The 19,214-nt window shown below is 42.2% G+C and overlaps 2 protein-coding genes across 5 annotated transcripts in view; one reads left to right on the plus strand and one right to left on the minus strand.

Moving 5' to 3' along the window:
* Window positions 1-19,214, minus strand: part of LOC114928490 (PHD finger protein 14) — a 240,613-nt gene that overhangs the window by 173,968 nt on the left and 47,431 nt on the right. Inside the window, exon 2 of the mRNA XM_085480074.1 lies at window positions 6,384-6,610. The gene's annotated coding sequence lies outside the window, so the exon portion shown is untranslated. The remainder of the gene's footprint in view (window positions 1-6,383; window positions 6,611-19,214) is intronic.
* The window catches only part of Fas1 (fasciclin 1 Fas1 domain-containing), a 224,566-nt gene that overhangs the window by 112,381 nt on the left and 92,971 nt on the right, over window positions 1-19,214 (plus strand). The gene's annotated exons all lie outside the window — the stretch shown is intronic.

Genomic DNA, 19,214 nt, shown 5'->3' on the forward strand with positions numbered 1-19,214 from the left:
CTGGATATACGCGTTTATAGTTCACGATTCCTCCGTAGTATTGTTACTTACAATTGGTCCTCTAACAATTGTGGGGTAACCTGGCTACAGTCGAAGCGGCTGCGGATCGATTTTGCTAATGGCAAAGTTTTTCGATTGCGGAAACCGTGACGTCGAAACCGATGCATTGAAATGCAGTAACTGCGATCCCGCCGCTTCGCATCGGTGGATTGTTAATGCTGAAAGTTCCCTGGCGCACCACTTACCGGAATAATAGGTATTCGGCCGGGCTACAATTAGCAGTTGCACGCAGGCTGTATGTTGCAGCGCGAAGTCACGTCTGAAAAGCGCTCCTCTTGAGAGTTGCGATTGACGCACGTGGCATCAATTTTTTTCATCTTTTTTTTAATCGAAAAATAAAATTACGCAAGATAAAAAAACCGGCCCCTCGAAAATCCCACGCACGCGCGTCGTTTACTCTCGCCGATTTACATGAAAGAGGCGCTTCGAGGAGCGAGAAATCCTAGGATTTCGAGACTTCTTCGAGGAAGGAGAGACAAGGAGCTGAGACCTCTGGAACGTCGGTTATCCCAGCATATAAAGATTGAAGGATCCCCGAGATCCGAGTATATAAGGATTTTACGAGGTAGAGGAAGGGATCCGTATCACGGGATCTAGATCCGGAGGCTCCGGGTTATACGCGCGTCTTCGCGGTGCGATTCTCCGTTGCAATTTTACGCGGCAGTTTCCACAGGGTCCGCGCGCTCATTCACGATTAGTGGAATTATCAACGGATCGAAGCCCGAGACCGTAACTGTTCTCTCCCGAGGCGGTAATTCTCAGCAAGACCGGGGGTACTTTGGCGGGGCCATTTGCTCGGTAAGAGAAAGAGAGCGAGAGAGAGAAGGAGAACGCACATTGGGGATAGTTTCAGGATCGTCGTCGTTCCGGAGAGTCGTGGGGAACCGCGGGTGGCGGAGACCAGGATCGTTTCGCGAGACGATGGTGGAAATCGAGCAGCAGCACACAGTAGCGGAGCCTCCCGGGAGATCTTTTCCTCTCTCCCTCACGAGTAGTGAGAGATGTAATGGCTCGGAGGATGGTAGCGCGCGCAGTTTCGCGTCAGCCTTCGATCACGAGCGATCACGTAGACGCTCGTAAGGAGAATATCAAAAGGGCGTTACGTGCACGAGGCTCTCCTCGTCACGATGTTCCACTCGCTCGACGATGCTCCTCCGAGCATGCTTCTTTCTCTCCCTTTCACCCGCGACGTATGGGCAACCTAATACGCGAGCAATCTACACGCGCATCAGAAAACTTTTCTTCACGTTCTTTCTACCGTTACGGCTCTTCCGCGGGGAGTCGGATAAGAACACAACGAGGAAAGTACCCCGAGCTTGAAATTTATACCTCCGACCAGCTCTCGCGTTTCTACGTTTTCTCATTCGACTCTTTCATTACTGCGACCGATAATGAAATTATCCGAGGGAGAGACGTAAAAATGGAGCACGCGGAAAATGAAAATCATTTCGCCCCCGTCGGATTAAATATTAAAATGAGTACTCTCTTATCATTTCTATATGTAATAAGGTGGATCCTATAATTATAATTATATGTGTTTCGCAAAATCTAGTTTCGCAGACGGAGCGCTACGATATTCGGGAATATAAATATATTATTCACTTTCTTATTTTCTCGCGTCTCTTTATTTGCAAATTCTATAGAAGAGAATGCTCGCATCGAATTATAAATAATACTGTAAAACTTTCGATCGACTTCCGCGCGTTTTTTCCGGGACGCTACGCTTTCTCGCGCATCCGATGACGTTTATCGATCGATGAACCAACGATCGCACGTAGCCACTCGTAGAATATCAAAAAGGCATTACGGGGAGACGCTGCTCGGGTTGCGACCCTCTTCGACGTCTTCCACCCTCGCGTCACGTTCACCTCCGTCACGTTCTGGTTGTTTTCTCGGACGATATCGATCCGCTCGTCGGAACTTTCGCCATTAACGAGCTACTTCCATTCGCGACACTGTCCAGTTATCGCGCCAACCGACACGTTGGCCTCTGCGTTCGATCTGGGAAGAACTTGGACCACGAGCAAAACCGAGGATGTGAACACAAGGAAACGTGGGGGAGCATTTGTTCGTTTCCAGAGGCTATCTCTCCTCGTCAACGCGTGGGCGAGAGAAGTGCACCGGGTGGTATATGTTTCAATGCGAGGAGTGTATATGCGGGCAATCAACATTACAGCGCGTATATAATGTTGACTTTATGAGCGAGAGAAACGAGAGAATAACAAAGGCTGGATATGCGCACCCATTGCAGGGCTCATCGTATATATATCCCTATATGTATACCCGCAGATATTATTCGTATTTACCCATGCGTGATATATATACATATTCACGATCTCTTATCTACATTTTAGCACGATGCAAGGTAGAAACGTTGGAAGGAATCGACGAGAATCTATTTTGGAAAGTTAAACTTTCGACTTGCGAGATCTCTCGAATTAACATTTAAATCTCTCTCCGTTCTCAACTTTGCACTAGGTGATTATTTCAAACGATTATTAAAATCTTACAAGCAACTCGACAGAATAATGAATTACATTTTTTATTTAGATAAATTTTTGCAAGAGGAAGAAGTGTCAAAATTGATGGAATCGAGAGACCGCGAGCAAATAGTAAGATATTCGGAAAAGAATGAATGAAAATAAAAATATCTACGTGATTGTGTAAGCAAGATATTGCAATCGGTAGGTATTCGAAACTACGCGGCATTTAATACAAGAGAATCGGGGAATATCTACTGAAGCCGCGTGTGTAAGAAGCAATCCGGGGTTGAGTATACGTCGAAGATTTCCACGGGGGCGAACTCCATTCGCGCTGCTTAAACTTCCATTTAATTACAGCACTAATTAAGGCGAACCGAAGTGAGCGTAAAGCGCCGGTTTCATTATTCCGAGTTAACCGTAGTTACCAAATGATCAAAGGACACTCGGGCGAGTGAAATTCCTCACTTGCGTTTACATTCCGGTCGTATTAATCGCGAAAATCACGATCCAACGTTTCTCGATTTCTCGCGGTTTCTCGCGAGAAGAGAGCTCTCATCTTATATAAAAACCGAAAAGTCTCCCCGAGATCTGCCAACTCGCGACTGTTATTGTGAATAATAATAGACTCGTACCCTCCAGTCGTGTGTCTTTTCGACTTCTCTCTTTCTTTCTCTCGAAAGAAACGAAAATTGACAGAACGATACTACGTAAATTCGTGCAAGATTTATCAAGATAAATGGAATTCCTCTCGTCCTTGACATATTCGCGATCCTAGACACGAACGACACAGCATCGTTGAAAATCGTGTCGAACGCGTGTCGGGCAGCAAAATTGATTGACACGCTGACTGATAATTAAATAAACGCGAACTCTTGCCGTAATAATTACGTAGACGGTGCGGTTGTAAAGGATAATTAAACAGATATGAATCTTCGAGAAGATTAATCATACGTGCTCGTAGAACGGATGATTCGATTAAGAATCGCATAATTCGGGGATTAAGCCGATCTTACATTCCCAGTCTTATCCGCCTCGATCTTGAGATATATCCGGCGATATGTTAGACGACGAGAAAAAAATGTGGAAGATTAAGATTTTAATTTTTGTTTCCGACTTTACCTACACTATTTTATCCGTACCTTATTCACTCCCGCGAATTAACATTTATATATAGCCGGTCGATTTTTCGAATCCGGGCCGTTCACGGTTCGCGATTACGCGAGCGCGTTACTTCCGTTCGATACTATACCCGAAAGCAGAAACGTGTCCTCGCGTACTCGGCAGGATCGATAGATGCTGTACGTGGTACACGTACGGCTGTCCTTTAGAGCGGCAGTAGTGGCAGATAAATTTGTCAGGCGTTTTCCCCGATGAGAGGCCGCCGTTCGTGTGTGGAATCGAACGAATGAAAAAAAAAAAAAAAGAAAGAAAAAAAGATGGAAAACTGATAAATTCTCACGTATCGATCCGCGCGTTATTTATCGCGCGCGCGATTTTCCGCACTCAATGGCCTCGCGATACTTTCGATTCGAAGTAGTAATTAATTCGGTCGGGGCTGGAATTTATACGAGTATAAACTTCCGCTGTATATATCCCTTAGCGTCGACGGGCATATTTGCCATAAACGAGACTATATTTCATTACACGTTAATCTCATAAATAACTCAAAAACAAAGTTTCGGGATCGCTTTAATATAGAATGCTGCTAGCAGCGTGGAAACAATGATTATATTTCATTAGGGGCAATTACAGTCTATTATGGCCCTCCCGGCAGTCTACACGGAAGCCATTCTACTGTTGCAACGACGTTAACTAAAAACCCGTCATGCGATCCGAGAGAGCTCACTATGATAATTGCGACATATACGTATAAAGTTGTCAAACTTATTATATAGTTAATGAATCTGTCGAAAATCCTTTTAGTTTTACCTGTACGTGTATACATATATATTGAAAATTATTCCAACGTATACGAATATCATTTCACAGAATATTAGAATAAAATGTTGAAAAGAACAAGCCAACGGTACACAACAAGAAATAGACAAGCACATACGAGGATCCCAGTTCCAGTTTTCCACGTTAGCTCCGCTGTACATGTAATACGACTCGGAGAATTAACCGGCAAACATCCCGTGAGCGAAGTTAAGTTCAACTATGGCGCTCGGGTCGGTAACGAACGTAGGACCGAAACGATGGACTTTCACGTTGGCATACAGGTATATACAGGGCGGGTTGTGTGCTTTTGCCCAAGTACAAACACAAGGGCGCGCATATATAAGATATGACCTAATTCGATATATATATATACGATCGTCGATGGACCGTCGTCGTCGTCGAGTGGCTTCTTGTCTTCGGAACGATTAAGAGGGCAGACCTCTTGGCGAATTCCGGGAAGATGATATATATAACTCTCTCTTCTCTTCGAGGTCTCTAACAATGTTACGTAACGCCGACAGATAGCGAGGCGCAAGTTTGCGGATTTTCAGAATAATACACACGAATATTCGTAATAATATTTGCACATCGTTACATCGCTTTTGTCTATCGCGAGAATATAACTGAAATGATTTTTAAGAGTATTTTTGCTGTTCCTCGCATTCCTTCCTGCTCCTCGCGAGAACAGAAATTTATTGCCCCGCGTGTACAAACACTTAGAAACCGGCTGTACGATTCAGCTATTTTCCGTCCGGGACGGAAAGTAATTGCGGGACAATATTATTCTTCGAGAGTGTGAATCAAGATGTTGACATTGTTAATGTCGCCGGGGTGGCACAAATTGATCGTCGAAGGAGATCGCGAAAGAGAGGAAGAAAAGGTATTCCCCCTTCGATTATTATTTTCGTAGGGGGCCACTTCCGCAAACGTTGCGACACGAAGGGGTGGATAATCGTCGGGCGCGGCCGAATGCAATTTGTTAATTTAATTGAACGCGCGCGCGGCCGCAAATTTGCAAAATGTCTGAAAGCGCGACACGTCCGCTTTCATTTTCGCGGTCGGACATTTTCGATAGGACCAACGTTGCTAGCCGATAATCTCGTCGCGCGCACAGTACGCTGCGAGCGTATAAACAAACGCCTAAATTTAATTTCGTCGCGGCGCACTAACGGGGTGGCGAAAGGGTGGGTTGAGGGGTGAATAGGAGGGGGAGAAATAAATTAAAAGCCCCGCCACACGACGATTGCAAAACGCATATCCCGCGCTGTGTAAATGCGCAAGCCGATCATTTGTCCGCGGACACGGAAAATGGACGGAATATAATCGTTCGCATGCATCTATCGAAATTCTTCATTAAACCTGGCGTTTTAATTAAAAACGTGCGGATAGAGCCGAATCGCGCTGCATTTTGCGCGGTCAGATTCCATAATACGCGTTATACACGCGATACTCAAAAATCTCATCCTCTTTCTACCGAATATTACCCGCATGTCTCTGATGCAAAATGGGATAATCTACTTGGGAAATGATATATACAAATCCACGTTTACGCGACTTTGCGCATAAATTATCTTTCGAATTTGCGACGATCCGTTATGGACTTTCCGCCTCGTCGACTCGCGTGAAAGTCGAAAACGTATCGGCGTCGCGCTGCTGTTGACACATCGATGCTGAAAATCTCTCTCTCTCTCTCTCTCTCTCTCCGCCTGCATCTCGACCGGATTCCCGTAATACGCCGACAAAGCGGTTTCCAATTTTCCCCCGCGAGAGGAAGATTCTATCCGTCCGCGAGAGAACCTCACGTGTTATGGGAACGTGTCGCGGAGACCCCGTTACGACACCCAATAATTTTCCATGATCTTATTTCCACAACAAGAAACTTCAAATTGGCTTTCCACTTACCCGAGCTTCAATTTGCCGCCTCTGTCCTCCCACGCGCTGTCGTCCACACCCTTGTCCATTTCTCTTTCGACTTCGCTTTCGGTCGTTCAGTTACTTCCCAATCTGTCCTCGCCGTCCTTAGACTATATCGGCTTTATTACGTTTCCGCGTCTCCTGTCCTTTCGCCAGCATTCCCGCCGATGTCGGCGCATCCACTCGCGGTCTTCTTGTTCAACGTAGAATAAAATCTGCGAAAGGGACACAGAGAGAATGCGATGAAAGGGCCGAATGTGTCGATCACGTAATCATCTTATTGTGTTGTAAAGCCCGCAGAACGAGGGGAATTGCTGGATATCGTGCAGGCCGCGCGAAATCTAGATTGCACCGCGTGTGCGGTTCTAAACAAGATTCGCGGGTCGAGTTTGCGCGAATTTTCTCTCTCTCTCTCTCTCTCGCTCTCTCTCCAAGTGTGTCGGCGAAAAGTAGAGCTCGGACACAGACGGTCGCGACCGGTTCGTGCCTCGGCGCTCTACACGCGGCAAAATCACGTGGAAAATACAACAGGGATCTATCAGCGGAAACAAGCAGGGCAGGCGGTCCGGTAACGAGCATCGCGGAGAACCGTAATTGGGGTAACTGTAGTGGCACGCACCCTGCAAGAAGGGACGGCAACAAAACAGATCTCGCGTGTTACGAATTTCCGGGCGCGCGATGTGTAACACACGAGGTAATGTAATGCACCAGATGATCGTGATCTGCGCTGACGGAACGGGGATATATGTAACACATGTAAATCGCTCTCGCGATATTCGATAATTCGCTACGGATTTCCGTCTCTCTATTTATAGTGCGTATTATCGGCGCACGCACCAGTTCGTTCGGTTTATGAAATCTGGGTTCATCTAACCGGCGAGAGCGCGCGATCGCCGCTAATGGATACATTCTCGTGTAATATTTATCTGATAATTACCAGAGACGTCCGATAATTCATCTCGGCCGCGCACGTTAAACGCTATCGGCGCCTCGGTCCCTGATTCCCCGATTTTAGTTAACATGATTACATCACTAATGGATATGCCGCGTAACACTTAGTTACTAATTAATAGACAGGACATTAATCCCCTCTATCATTAGAAAATATAGTTTCGCGTGCATAAACATGCGGTGGGAAACTATCTCTCTGGTCGTTCTCTGTTACTCATTTTAGATTAGGTACATGAAATATCCGTAAAATATTTCCCACCATATATTCGTAGTTATTTCAGCTTTGTGCGCTTTCTCGTAATTAAAATATTATAATTATTCTACGCTATCGTCTTTTTAAATAACTGTGTATTATTACTCGAGTAGAATATTCTATTATTTTTTTCGCTTTCCTGCATATTCGCGCGACACGTCATTCGCTAATTTTATATACGAGCTTCTTTAAATCTTTCTCCCTTTTTCTCTCTTTATTCTTCCGCATACTACCGAAAATTCACAGAGTCTGCCGACGGAGGCCCCGTATGGAAGATTCACGCGCCGAGAAAAATTATGAAAGGACACACGGTAGAGATACCGCTGCGCTTGCCGGCGTCCAAGAACAGGATTGCAAAGTCTACCCTTTTTTTTTTTTTTTTTTTATTCTTTACGGCGCGAGTCCGTCGACCGTTAGTTAAATATATGGATTCGAGAAAAGAGAACGTATATAGGGGGAGAGAGAGTAGTTCCGCGTTTTATATCGCGTTTCAAAGGAGGGACCACCGATGGCGATGCAACGGCGCAGTTGTTCGTTTTCGCGTCTCGTCGTTTGTTTTTGCGGAGTTGGAGACACACACACACGGATGCTCCACGGGAAAAGGGGGTTTCGATCTCGAGCGTGCGCGAGCTTTTTCGCCTTTGAAATCCGGCGCCTGCCGCCGGCAATTGCCGCCGGCTTCCGAAAGGAGAACACACGCCGGCAAAGTACCTTATCAAGGGGTATTCCGCTTCGCGCGACAAAGCGCCGTTACGCGCCCAGATGAATGTCCACTGAAACGCGGTGTATAGGAAATTCCTCTATCTCTTTCTCTCGTGATACATATTTTATACATTTTTTCCGAGAGAAAATTTTTTCGTGCCGACGCGCATCGCGAACGCTTTTCGCATGCGGTTTCATGACGCGGATCAAGTTAATTTTAAATGCATATTGTATGTACGTATATGTTATCCGATGCTTAATTCCGATGGTTATGTTCATTTTTCTCAAAGCATCTATTTTTGTGATATTTTCCATACTCTTTACATACTTAACAATATTATTACAAATTAATATTAACGTATAAAAATATAATTAATATTAACGTATAAAAACAGAGAGAAAAAACATAAAATAAAATATATATTTGGAATATACCTATATGAGAGTATAGAAATACTGCGCGCCGAGTTATAATTTTTTTGAAGCATTTTTTTCTCAACATAACGTACAAAATGTGAAAAATTTGATTTGATATGTGTTATTAGGATGCAAATAAAACTCAATAGGTTTTTAAAATAAATTTTTCTGTGAAATTTTTCATACGACTTTACAGTGTTGTATACGAATTAGTTCATATACTATTAAGCACGTATATAAAAAGAGGAAAATATATATAATAAATAAATGTTTTGAATATATATGAATAAAAAACATTGCACGCCGAGTTATAATTTTTTTGAAGCATTTTTGTCAAAAAATGTAAAAAATTTTATTTGATCCACGTTTGATATGTGTTATTAGGATGCAAATAAAACTCAATAGTTTTTTCAAATAAATCTTTGACGATGAATATTTACAAAATTATTTGACTTTTATTATTTTAAAAAATATAAAAATATTTAGAACACTCAGAGAGTTAAAATTTTCCTTGCAACTTATTATTCCTGGGATCCCGACAATTTGTCGAATATTAATATTATAAGAAAAAATATTTATCGAGAAAAATCGATGTGTGCAATTCATAAGATCGGATTATCATACGTTTGTACATCGTCTCTTTTACTATTATTACATTACTTTTCGAAATTTTGCTGACGATTTTCTTACTTTTAAAGAGATCTTTTCGCTCTCTTTGAAAGTTAGATCGGTAAAATAGCCTCAAGTCACCAACTGAGTCTGACGTTAAAATGAGGAGTCAGCCGTTGCCGGAAGCTGTTTCCTCGCAGTTATCGGATCATAATCTATCGTGTCGACTTTTCTTTTCGACGATCAGCAAGGCGCAAAGAGAGAGAGGACAGTTTTATCCTCGGTTTTATCGAACGAGGTCGATCGAGAAATGTAAAGGGCGCGCAGATGCGGCTCGAACGAAGCTCGGGGATTTCGACAGTTGTTTAATCGCCGCCGGGTATAAGGGATGCTCAAATCAGTTACCACCTCCCCCTGATGAGGGCCCAGAAGGGGTCTGCAGATTTTTACGAATTATCGATAAGTGCTATATTTGTTTACTGTCCGACCCTAATACCGTCCAGAAATCAACAGATTTATTCTCGGAACGGAATGGGGTTCGCGTCAACTCGTTAATAATTTTAGGACTTCACGGTCACTCTCTGACAACCCCTGGGCTACATAGCCGCCTGTCATGCAATGTCAAAGGGCCGGTTGATTCCGAGATAAAGTTATGACCGATATGATGAATGAATGACTGAAACGTCCATTAAATATAGTAAACGCAAATCGCGCAAGGGAGAATATTACACTTCAAAAATACACGATTACAAAGTAATCGAGTTGCATATATGTGACAGAAACATTTTTTAAATCAGTATCCTAATTCTTTTTAACACTGATGTATTTTTAAATTAATTTAGTACCGATATAAGTATATAATTTGTATACCATTTCACACCATTACAGTTTTTCTCTCTTAAATCACTTAATATATTTATTTAAAAAAATTACAATATTCTGTTATTTTATGTGTATCCTATATCTGATGGAAAGTGCAGCGTTTCCAAATTGAGCTTAACGGTATCAAGAGAAATGTAAAAGAATTTTACACAGAACTTTGACACATTATTTCGACATTAACGTCGATCTGTGAAACACGGCGAGAATCATCGTGTCCGAGGTTTAAATCGTTGTACGGCGAATTCGAAATCGTGTCGAACTTGAAGACGTTGTTTTCCAGCGACTACCATTTTCGTGCGAAGCCGCTGTAGTAGATCCGGCTCGACGTCCAAAAACACATCCCCCGAACGTCGATTTCACCCGACGTTTTGACGCTACAAACAGCCACTCCGACACGCTTCGTTGCCGATAGCTCGCGTACAAAGAAGACGCGAAACGAATCGGGCAAAGTGCGCTTTGTCCGTTCCGATGCGTTGCACTTTCGCGCGCGAGCGAGAAGGGAAGCAGATTTCGTAATACGCTACGTTGCCGATGATCATCCTTTCGTGTCCGAAATTCGACGGAAAGAGACGCTTTCGTTCAGATTTTATCTTATTGTGACCGAATCGAGACATTGTAATAGTCAAATATTCTGCTCTAAAAAGGCAAATATATAGTCTTCTTCCTTAAAAAAGAAAAACAATGTCGCTTTTGGTTACTACTACTGGAACTTTTAACAGATAGAGAGCGAACGAAAAAAGAATTTCTTTGTTTCTGTCGAGATTGTATTTGATAATCGTATTTTTAAAATACATTTTTATCGTATGAAAATTGCGAGAGAGAAATATATAAAATTTCTCCGTTTCCATTAATTTCGCTAATCCATAATCGCGTCGCTTTTCTTTCAAAGAGATATAACTGTTCCGCATCGGATTAAAAAAAAAACATGTTTTTATACGCGTCGCGTCGTGCTGTTCTTTTCACAGAATTATCAAATCATCCGGAGAGCGTCATCTCTGGAGAAGCAGGAAATAGTCCGTGCGTGTCGACCGGACGAAAAGGGTTTTCCTCCGGCGAAAGAAGGGCGAAAGCATTGTTACAAGAGTCTCTCAGTGTTGCGCAACGGCGCGTCTGAAAAGGATAAAGCGAAACCTTTCAGCGAAAGATCCCTTGCCCTTTCGCCGTTAAAGTCTAACGCGGGAGAGAGACGGAAGATTGGGTCAGAGCGAAGGGATTATTTCTCCATTCCGTGTACAGAAAACGCGACTATAAATCAGCTCGGTGACGCGCATCTAAACTCGAAACGGATGAGAGGGATTAATCAGCCCGGCGCGAGTCGCGCTAATTGTTTATTATTCCGCGATCGATGACGATACCGTCATCCTTATCGCCGCGCGATTCTGTCGTGCGGACAAACGACCGTGCATTGTATTACGCGATTGTTAATTACCATAAACGTAATTCCGCGATTTAATTAGCTAATGGATCGCGAACGTATCGTTTAATCTAATTATCTTGTACCAATTTACGAAATTATTTCGCATGTGAATCCGGACACCGCTCTCTTTGGATTGCAAATGCGCTTTTTGCAGACGCGCCTCGAATTGCGCAAAATGCGGTTGTATTGAAATCCTAATCGTCTCCCTGGTGGGTGCCTTTTGAAGCGACGCTTTTGTTTAATTACATACCGCCAAATTGCGCGTTCTGCGCGTCGCTTTATCGCAGTTTATTTTGTTATCCTCTTGTCCCCTCATGTGCTGTTTCCTCTACATGTTGTTTATATAATAACAGAGAGGATTAAATAGTTACAATAGTATTATATTCTATTGTCACAGCGAAAAATTCTCTCAAATAATTCAATTTTTTTTTCCACCTAAATAATAGCTGTATAAAATTGTCGAAAATCGATCGTTTTGACGCTTTGCTGTAATTCTCGTTTAATATTTCATATCTCCAGCTTTGGAGATTTTCGTATCTTCAATTTTAATATAAGTATAAAATTATATAAAATTATATATATCGATGCGGTAAATAAATTCATCACAAAAACCATAGAATGATGAAGATTAATATTGTCCGCAGCGCAAACTGTCATGCCAAGCTTCGGTCCCTTGTTTACCGTTCCTAAGGATTCCTTCCTGTCGGTTTCGAAGTAAATCGAGTTTCATCCTGTTGAGAGATTCCGAACCATAACGCGTTCCCCCATTGCACGACCCGTTCATGAATTCGTGACGTCGTTACGTGCACCAACTTCTCCGTTTATTTGTCCGGCTTTTAAATGGACCGCGCCGAGCTCGAAAAGGGACTCCCTAAATCAATTCCGTCGTAAATATGCCGAAAATTCCAAGTTCCGCACTTTTTATTATCCCCCACCCCGTCGATCACGACTATCAAACGCAAAATGGTGTAAATTGAAACGCATCTTCCAATTTTCTTTCAAAAAATCGTATTGAAACATTTTTTTCGCTACAAATATTGAGAAAATAAAATTTTAAAAATGTCTCACATTCTCCAAGTGACAGGCTCCATAGGAATACTTTTTTGCAGTTGAAACTTTATGAATTTTTAGATAAAATAACGGATTGTAGAGTCCTCAAATTTCTTTCATTTGAATAAATGTAAAAAAAAAAAAACAATTTTATTTTATAATTCGATTTAAAAACAAATACATCTCGTACTCCAAAAAAGTATCGAGAGAGGCAGAACAAACTCGGCAAGTGAAAGCGAAGCGAAGAGAGAAAAAAGAGAGGGTAGGTATATAGGGAAAGAGAAAAAGACCGGGCGAAAAACAAAGCGAGGCGCAAACTCGCGGCGGAAGAGGAAGAGGGTGGTTCGTTTACGCGCCTCATCGCCGGTCAAAGGAGAAATGGCGGAAAAATAGAGTTCCGGTGCGTAGTGCATGTCGTGCTATGGTAAACACCGGCGTCGCGGATAAATGGAAAAACGTTGTACGAAATGTGGCGAGCCGCCGCCGACGTCGATAGTACAGCTCGGTATCGCCTAGGAGATCCCGGGTGATACCGAAATCAAACCGAAACGCGATCGCGAAAAAAACGAAATCGATAACCCGTCCGCGGTCTCGCGGTTCTCTCTCTCTCACCGATAAATGTTCCATAAATATTCATATGTTTATATACGCGTGCGGCACACCGGTTGAACGGAGGCGCGTTTAGCGGACGCGAGAGGTTCTCGCGTTTCTGCCGTAACCGAGGACAGATACGACGATAATGAAGATAAACGAGGAGCGAAGTTCCTCGCGGGAATAGCAGATCGCGCCCGGATACCGCTCGCTCGACCAGAGTAAATCGGATGTGTGGCGGTGCCGCTGCTACTGTGAAATTACCACCTACTTTGACCAAAACTAGTTTGCCGGAGATTCGAATGGAATTCAAGGACCTCTCGTTGATTCGAGAGCGCGAATCGACGTCTCTCATCGATCCGGGAAGACGCGAGAAGCGACGAATAGCAATTTGGATGCTCCGCAAGTTTTCAAAACTTTTCTCTTAGAATTTACTCTGAAAATTCATGGAATCGTGGGACAATATAGTATTATAAATATTAATATTAATGTACGTAATAAATCGAACATGTTTTATCTTATTGTGGTAGATATTATTAATATTTTTATTAGGGTAAATATTAATCAGAGAAACTCTTATAAAATTCTTCCAATTGTTCCATGATTACCATGATTTTCTGGATAAATCCTAAGAGAAAATTCCGTGTACATTTATAACTTTATACTTAATATTATTACACTCGCACACATTTTCTGCGCATACATTTCGATGTAATAACGAAAAGTAGCGCGTGATATAATTGAGCGAAGAGAGAAGACAGCAACTAGATCATTTTAAGAAGTTTCAGAGAAGTTCGGAAGAAGGAATTGCTATGGTGGCGCGCGCACACACCCTCTTTTAACGGAGCCGCAATCAAAGTCGTTCGATAAATCAAACTCGCTGAAGTTTTAATTGATCGAGGCCTGACCACGAGACGAGGCGAGGTAGATGATATTCTGCTCCTCTCCTTTCTTTCTCCCCTCATCTCTTTCTCTCTCGCGAGAGCCTCTTCTGCTCGTTCCGTAAACGTCCAAAAAGTAGACGGGTTATAGATCAACTTTGTAGGAAACTCACTCAATCAAAGTTGCCGGGAAGAAGCCCGCATGAAGAGCGACCCGAGTGCGACGAACGAATGTTTTAATTCGTAATTAAGTTCATAAATCCTGTCGCGAAATTTTACGCGAACTCGAGAATCTTGCACGTGTCGTATAAAATGCTGACGATTCGAACATTTATACGCGGCATTCATTTTAATATATATTGCATCCGCATATATATATATATATGTATATGTATATACACGACACATATTTTACGAAATAAAAATGGTTTCCCTCAACAAGTTTCAACATGTTCGCATCAATAAATTAACTCGAGAAGCCGCACGAAAACTTGCCAATGGAATTCCTCGCCAAGTCACGTAGTAGTAGTATTCGGCCACCGGATGTGGTTTCGTTACTTCCCACGATTCCGGTTCCCTTCTTCCGTCGTATCGCTCTCTCTCTCTCGCAACTAACCGACTGCAGATTCGGCGGTCGGAGCTATCGATATTCAGTTCAGCCGGGCCGGCCTTTAATGGTTATATTGAATATTGATTACCAATTAGCGCGAGCATAATCACCGCGGATTCTAATTGTTAATGAGGTCTGGGACCGCGGCGTGCGAACGCGCGCGCGGCGAGGAAACGCATAACACACAACTGGGTAATGTCCGGCTCGATTAACAACCACTTCCTTATTTTTAATTCGTCGCGGGACGCGCGTTCAATTATTCAGTGAGTTGCGTACGCGCTTCCGTTCCGATGCGGTCGTGCCATTAATTACCACATTGCCGGATTAAACCCCTTAAGGACATAGTTCGCGAATCCGTTGAAATTCTCCAGAGGTTCCATTCAATAATTCTACATCGAGGATATATATTGCCGTATAATATTGGGGGTGCATAGGCAATTATCGTGTTATTCGACGATTTCGAATAAATTTTTCGATAATTTATACTCGCGATTAAATGGGAAAATTAATCTTCTTAAAGGATTTAGTCAATCTCGCGGAAATTAAATTACGGAAATAATAGTAGGTAATCCTTATCCCATTGCTTATTTTGTCCGAATTACTGAATATATATTTTTCAATCTTTTTTTTTTATAATTTCGGAATTTTTCATATATTTTATACCGTCATATCTAATCATTTTTCAGTATATAAAAATCCTTATTCAAAGAGACACGCATCGTTAGCTGCTCAAGAAAATTTAAATATTAAATAACGAGTGCTCGTAATCGAAAATTCGATTTGCCGAGTCATGAGAAAATGAATAGACGGACATCTTCATGCATCGTTCGTGTTCTAAGCAACTCTACGATCCTCGAAAGACGTCTCGCGAGCGCGAGGGACGGATGATCGATCGTCAAAGACGGCGGAGTCGCAAGAGAGACGGTAGGGCTCGGATGACTCAACGACGATGGTAATCCGAGAATTTTCATATCGCTAAGTAACCATCCGTTCCGTTCATGTAACATAAATAACATTAACAGCAGGGGGATGGGCCCGTGATGAATGTTCATCATTGAGATATGAAATATTTATGAATCGAAAAATGAAACCTATTTTTTTACACACTTCCAATCACATCCACGTGCGGCTATGCGATTCTCCGGGATTATTCTTGTCGGCAAATGTTTGTTCTTTCAATCGAATTAATTTTTTTACTTCATTCTTTTAATAAGATTCGCTCGTTTTGTCTCTTTTTAAGAATCGAGGCGAGAGATATTATATGAGCGAAACGACAGACTCTGATAAGATAAGCGACGAGTATCGATAACGAGAACGATTCCGGCGTTACAGGCAGCGTATGGCCATCGCACGAACATCCAAAGGAAGTCGCTATCCCCCACGATGGGGTCGGATTTAAGGGGTCGTTTCGATGGCGCCAGTCGGCAATCTCACCCTCGTACTCTCGTTGTGCCCGAAATTCATTCCTCCGAATTGTTTATAAGGGGACGACACGATGCCACGGCGATGAGTCACGTGTGGCACGTGAAAGTAAATTTCCCGGCCGTTCGCGAGAAATTACGGCCGATAAAGTACACGACGATCGCAGAATCATGCGAACTATGAAAGTTTAATAGATGACGTTTAATATTTTAACGTAACGGCCGTTCGCGTTATCGCAAACCATAGATCCATAAATTCTTTCATACCGGGGACTGCACAATGTGTGACAGATAGTCCGTTATATATTACCGGAAATTTCGGCGAACCCGAAATAATTTAATCGATCGAAATTGCTCGCTCCGCTCGGACGTGTGTATCTCGAATTAATACCGTATTTAAAGCTCCGCCGAGCGGAATATTCTAAACAGAGCAAATATATTCAAATATTCAAACATTTTACGACGCGTTATTACCTTCTATTTATTATCGGCTCTCTGGCTACTATAATTACGTCAAATTATGTAAGAAAACAAATAATTAAATTCGCTGAATGAATAAATATTGTGGCTTCAAATACGACTATGATTGATCTGATTAATCTTAAGAGCCACGTGAATCTTTAAACATCGTTATTTATCTCTGGCAGAACACGTCACGCTCTCACCCTCTCGCTTTCTCTCCCTTTCTCAGACAACTCCCGGAGGCGAAATATCGGTGGCGCGAGTAAGTGCATCGAGATATTGAGATGTGACCCACGTATTCAATATAAGGGCTTTTACCGACTCACGCTTTTCTGAAGCAAGCGACAAGCCCCTCCTACGATCCTTCGCGGTATCCTTTTCGCCGTCTGCGGCGCCCAACTTCTTCCCGACGCGCGTCTCAATGCGCACGCGGTAAATTTACAATAGAATTGCCTCAACGAGCCAAGCTGCATAATGCGTCAACCATAATGCATCTATGTGTTTTCGATATGCAGAGCGTATTACATAACATACGCAGGGCGTTCCCGAAACCAGCGACAACGCTTTTGTCCATATACGGTTTCATCGATTTAGAGTCTCGGAGTCTCTTATTCATGACCCTTTAATTTTTAATCTCTCGAGTATTTTATGATAAGTAAATTACGAGCTAATAATTTACTAGAAATTAGAGATTTACTAGAAGGATTTCACTCGTCGAGAATCTTGAATTTTGTCAGAGAGATCGAGTCGAAATTAAATTAAAGAACATGTAACGTTAATAATACATCGATATAATATTAGCGATGATCCAAAACACCCGATATTATGTATCTAGGAATGTATAACATGCGCATACACATGTACAATGTATGTATAGCAAAGACGTTATCGGGCGAAAGCCAGGAGCGCTTTATGGCTCCGATATCGAATCGAATCGAGAAGTAATTTGCACGTAGTAATAGCACCAGTTATGTCAAAGGGAGACTGCAACATGGCTGCTAAGGTGTTGTTCTTGGCTTCTCCACGTTAGTCTTGATTGCCATCGAGATGACGCTCTCTCGAACATCGAGATGATATTGCTGCTCTTTGTCGCGTCGATGCATCGAAATGATGTTGGCAAACGCGATCATCCCCCGAATAACGTATATATCGACACAAGTCTGCTTCGTTATTGAATTTACGCGTGTTGAATAGTTTTAGATTGAATATTTTAAAGGGGGAAAAAAGAGATGTCGCGCGACATATTAATTTGCATGTGATCGTCGTGCGCATCCGATCGAATCCATTCACGTTGGATGAATCACTTTGTCGCGTAACAAGTAAATATAAAATACAACGAACGCGCGTCATCAACATCGATGAATCACTGCTGCTCTGTTGAAACTCTTGGGGAAATGCGCGGATGCAAATTTAAATATATTTCGTTCTTTAATCCCGTAAGAAATTTCGTGTCAAAAATTAAAATATATTTTAGAATATAAAATTTCACACAGAGAGAAGTGTACGCTTACTTAGGAGGTTCCGCGAAATTTAAAATATTTTAGAATATAAATTTTCACAGAAGTGTGTATGCTTAAGAGATTCCGCAAATTTTAATAAAATATTTTAGAATATAAAATTTCATACACACGCTCCTATGCTTAGGAGCAAAATTTGGATCTACTTTTATATCGTACCTAGATTATACTGACTTACACGAGAATATATTCCAAGTGTTCTAACTCGGTGAACTCATATAAAGCACTAAAGCGCGCTCGTACGGATGAGCTGGCATAATAATATGCAGATTAATCGCAGCTCTTTGACGCGTGAATGTAATTCGCAAAGCTCTCGCCTGAGTGACGATATCGTTGACTCATAAACGACGAGGCACATCTCCTCCCCCGATTCTGAACAAAAGTTCACCCATTCGCATAAATATTCGTATTTGTCGAGGGACGATATATATATATATATATATGAGAATAAAAGCAAGGGAGGGAAGAGCGACAAAAACAAAACAACCCACGCGATCGTAAAAAATGCGAAAAGTTTAAGGACGCTCCCCGATGTCCGATACATCTTAATACATAATGTAATGGATTTCAAACGGTGATGCAACGGTCCTCGTTCATCAAGTGTATTTGATTAACGACTTATGCATCATTTTTGGACAACAATTTCTATTTTTACTCGCGCGAAGTGAAGGAACCAACACATATGTTTTTTTAGGATATCTTCCGTCAAGCCTTCGCAAACGAAAGATAGAAGCACACGAATCAAATGTCGCTTTATTAGCACAACCGTGAAAAGTTCAAGTTGCAGTTTGGAGCGCAGGAAAAACTTTTTAATGCGCGCAAGCTCACCTTAATTAAATTTCGTTACTTTCATTTTACAGTGGACGTACTACTCTTTAGTTCATCTCCTATTCAAGCTCGCGGGCTTGTAAAAACGTGAAATCCTCGCGTTCTTCGTCTCTTTTTCTTGCTTTTTATTTTACGTAATGATTAAAATTAAATGTGATTATTACAACTACTTTGTGACATGAAGATATAGAGTGCAATTACGACTTAGACTTTTGGATAGGAAAAGCA

This window comes from Nylanderia fulva, unplaced genomic scaffold (assembly GCF_048542155.1).
Source record: "Nylanderia fulva isolate GAGA-0341 unplaced genomic scaffold, ASM4854215v1 Scaffold1, whole genome shotgun sequence".
NCBI classification, from domain to species: Eukaryota; Metazoa; Arthropoda; class Insecta; order Hymenoptera; family Formicidae; genus Nylanderia; species Nylanderia fulva.